Genomic DNA, 4,861 nt, shown 5'->3' with positions numbered 1-4,861 from the left:
AGCAAAAAAAAAAAAAAAAAAAAGTTTTGATTAAAGTAGTTTAAAAAGAGAATAAAAAATTTGTTCAGGGAAGAAGGATTTATTTATGAGTAAATGTGATTTTAATGGCTTATTCCTGATAGTGACACAAATTGTGACCATGCTCAGGTCGTCATGTACAATACATGAAATGGGAGAAATAAAAGGCAATGTCTTTTATACCTTCCCCCAATGTAGCTAGAGAACTTTAAGAAGGTGTTTCATGAAGTTATCTACGCCTGTCTCAGACAGGAATTGTTTTCTTCTAGTTTTTTGCCAACCCCCAATATAGAATCACTTCTGCATTTATTTTTTTACTGCTTTGCTGATTTTACAGTAGCTCTTTTTTTTACTCACTTCCTGACACCACATAGGTAAAGGGTTAAGTGAGTCCAGGACCCAAGTCTCAAGAGTTTGTGGAGGTAATTCCTGGCTTTCAACAATTCATTCACTTCTGACAGTGACCATTTTCACTTTTGGAGAGTTAAGGGTGGTGAATTAAGGTGGGTTGAGATGAAGGGGAAGCTTGGAGGGAGATTTGGGCTTTCAGGCACCCTCTTCTGCTCAATCAAATGCTTGCCCAGTGGGATTTCAGAATTGTTACAAGCCAGTTACTGCTTTCTTTTTTGGAACAGCTGTTATTTTTGTAATCTTCTCTCTGTTCCATTAGTGTGTGTTGAGTGGGGACACTATTCAGTAAAAACACATTTCTGTCTCTCCTTCCTTACCTATCCTGTGCCTCTCCACTGACCAGATATGTGCTTTTAGCCAATGAATGTGAGCAGACGTTTTGAATGTGTTTACAACATTGGGTTTGACCTCTTGGCCTTTGGAGCTCCCACTATTAAGGAGAGTTGGCCCCAGGTAGCCACTGTTACTTCAGCTTAGGTCTTAAGGATGAGAAACTCACAGAACAGACCCCATCCTGTCTTACAGAACAGAGCAGGACTGCTGAAGCTGACCAACTAGCCTGTGAGTAAATGTCGTTATTGTCAATCATTGAGAATTTGTGACATAGATTATCATAGCAAGAACTGATTAATATGTTTGGCAAAGTTTCCCAAAAAAACCAAGAAAGGAGGTCTCCATGGGATCTAAAGTTAAAGGAGTACATGGGGGAGCAAGCTGAGGGGCTTCTCTAGATACTGATCAGTGTTATGTAAAATTCAGGCTAAAGTATTCCAAACATCATGCCAAGGTGAGATCCTAGAAATGTTTCCAAATGACTAGACTCTAATAAAGTATTCTTTATGTATGTTATATATCAAACCTTCATATTTAGTGGTCCTATTAAAACCCATTATATATTGAGATATATAATGCTAATGAATATCAGAAACTTCTTATGTTCTAGAGTAATGTATGTTGGATCTTTTTTTATGGTGATTATACAAATCTTAATGATATACTCTCAACTGTGTTTTTCTTTTCTTTTTTTACTTTATAGTATCACTTTTATGCGGAATCTTTAAAAAGTTAAATTCATAGGAACAGAATTCAATGGTGGTTTCCAGGAACTGTGGTGTGTGAGGCAAATGGAAGATTCAACTGTATTTTTCTGACAAACACCTTGAAGGCAATGATTAAAATAGACATCTGAGACAAAAACTGACTTTCTTTTTCCACTCTACCACTTGAGCCACACCTCCAGCCTTAGCTTCTATATTTATAGAAGATTGAAAAGTTACTTGTTCGGTATTTTTTGTTGTTGTTTTGTTTTTTTGGTCTTTCTTGGCAGTACTGGGATTGGAACTCAGGGCTTCATGCTTGCTAGGCAGGTGCTCTGCCACTTGAGGCACACCTCCAGCCCTTTTTGCTCTGGTTATTTTTGCCTTTTGCTCATGCTGGCCTGGACCACAATCCTTTGATTTTAAGCTTCTGAGCTGTCGCTGGGATGACAGGCATAAGTTACCAAACACAGCTTTTTTCCATTGAAATGGAATCTTGTCAGCTTTTTTGCCTGGGCTGGCCCAGAGCCACAATCATCCTAATTTCAGCCTCCCATGTTGCTAGGATTACAGACATCAGCCACTGGTGTCCAGCTTTGCATTCATTTTTGAACCTTCAGCTTGTACCTAGTAAGACAAATTTAGAGTTAAAACTGTTTTTATAAGAAAATTATTTGAGTCCACCAATAATGGCTTAATTAATAGTAATATTGATATTTATTTGACTCAGACATAAGCTATCTATTTAAACCCATGCTAAGAAATATTTGATACAATAAAACGCCAACATGACTAAATAATTCAGACTTATCCATGGAGTTCGATTTAAGGGGACTTGATCTATGTTCAATGACTGCAAACCACTTTAATGGGTTTTACTTGTTTATCTAAGAGACATTTTTTAAAAAAAGACATTTACTTTTCATTTTCTCCTGGCACAAACTGGGGACAGGAGAAATTCTACTTTACAAAACTACAAGGAAGAAATACTCAATTTGATGTTTGTGTGCAATATAATTACCCACTTTTCTTCCTTTACAACATGTACTGCAGAGACAGGATGACAGGCCAAGAAATACATAATACACTGCCTGTCATTAATAACAAGAACATGCTTTTGAAATTATTTCATAATCATACTTATTCAAGATATCATTTATTTGCTTTTTTGACTATTTTATGAACATTACAGTACCTTTGTTAATGTTGCCTATTTCATAACAAAGATGCAAATAGGAATTTATTAAATAAATGAATTCACAGGTACAATCACAAATATGTATTATTAATTTTAGCATATACAAAGTTTCATCACTGCTCTTGATTCTTGAGGTGGTCCCACTGGAGGCTCAGTATCATCCTAGGCCAGCATTGTAGAGAAAGTTGGTCTTCCATCTTTCCTAATGAAGCATCACTCATCCTTCAAAGCTCTCACAAAGGCTGCCCACTGAATGAAATCTTTCTTGAGTCTCCCAAGCAAAATGATCCCTTCCTTCTTTCAATTCATAGTATCTATGGTTTGTATCTCAATAATATAATAAAGCTAACAGTAATAAAAATTGCACTGATTTATCAATGAGAATTTCCACTGTTCTTCAATCTTGCTAAACCCTACATTCAACACCTTGGGTTTTGTTGTTGTTTGCAGCATCCTTGATGGATATTTCCACTTTATAAATGAAGACACAAGGCAAAGATTTGAACTCAGGATTTAACTCCAAAACATGGCAGTCTTTTTTTATTATTGTTGTACTGGGGGTGTACCATTTGCAAAAGTTCTTGCAATATATTGCAGTTGAATTCACTGCCAACTTGGCAGTCTTAACAACACAGTTTTAGCATTTGATCTGCCTTTGAATGGAGTTTGATTTTTGTCTTCCTGCTCACCTTGAGAGTTCCTTCTGGCAGGTACCTTTATGTAGCCATGTCTGTACCCCTTTGTATTCTGTTACAGTGAGTTGCACAGTAAGTAGTCAATATGTGCTACATTTCCTAGGGTCCAAAAACAGGAGCCTTTTTCACTTTTAAGTGCCTTTAAGGTTGAAACATGATTTACATGGTAGTCTTTTTTTTTTCTCACTTTCCTAAAAAAACTGGTATTAGCCCCCAGATGTCTTAACCAACTCAGTCTTAGAATCAAAGAGTTATATAAACAAACTTGGGTAGAATTCACTCCAACAGATCAGATCTCTATAGAAGTAGATTCCTATAGACTCTTTAAGGCTACCAAAACATTAAGTTGAAGAGGAATTCAGAAAGGAATCCACTGAATGTAAAAGAGGATGTGATCAGAGGTAGCTTAGTAGAAATAAAAGAAGCAAGGCTAGTGATTTCAAGGCAGTCGTATCTCTGGGTGGGAGTAGGACATGTAAAATTGCTTACATCTTTGTGATCCCAACACTGAAGTGAGCAGAAAGGTGGACTACCAGGAGGAATTCTGGGTTCTTCTGACCATGAGCTGCACATACAATTCCCACTCTATGTCCTGGAAACAGCATTATATTGAGATAAATCACATTAAAATTCCTTGAAAAAAATTCAAAATTTGTCATGAAGGAAGATATTTAAGTATAAAATGATTCTCTAACTTATATACCCCTGTATCCTCTTCATCTTGTTTGGACACTGGCATTGTAGCTTGAAAGGAAATGCAATAAATTATTCTTTCCATTAGGTTGACTTAGACAAGGAGAGAAAACTGAAAGTAGCCATTTGGAGAGAGAGATTTGGGGTTAATAAAGTTTGGATATAGAGAAGACACATGAGAATGTTTTTATGCTGAGAAAAGAGCCAGTGGAGAGTGGCAGATATTAGCCAAAGGAGATAACTGAGGGAGGTAGCATCTCAGAGTAGCAGCATTAAAGGAGACTCATGAGGAAAGGTGTCTGGAAGGATCCTTTAGCACCGAGCTGAAGGAAGCAGGAAGAGGAGGTGCAGATGCATATGTATTCAGAGCGGTGTGGGGTTGGTGTTGAGAGAGAGACTACTTAATGGCTCTGAGTTCTGTGTAGAGAAGATAGATAGGTCTCATTGCTAAGAATGAGGGGGGAACAGAAAGAGAGAGGCTTCAGGAGATTAGAGAAGGTTTACACTGACTGTGCAGTGGACAATGGAAGAGCCACATTGTGCTGAGGGTATAATTGAAGTTGGAGATTGTCTTGGTCTGTTTGTGCTGCTATCACAAAATTCCTAAGACTAGATAAGTTGTAAATAATAGAAATCTATTTTTTAAGTTCTAGAGGGTAGGAAGCTCAAGATAAAGGTGCCAGCAGGTTTGATGTCTGGTGAGGGCTGCTCTGTGCTTCCAAGATGGCAGCTTGCTACAATATTCCCCACAGGGGTCAGATACTGCCTACTCCCATGATGGAAAAGCAGAAGAGAAAAGAGGCTGCAAC

The sequence above is a fragment of the Castor canadensis genome, chromosome 3 (genome assembly GCF_047511655.1).
Source record: "Castor canadensis chromosome 3, mCasCan1.hap1v2, whole genome shotgun sequence".
NCBI lineage: Eukaryota > Metazoa > Chordata > Mammalia > Rodentia > Castoridae > Castor > Castor canadensis.
Note: the sequence above shows the minus strand (reverse complement) of the source record.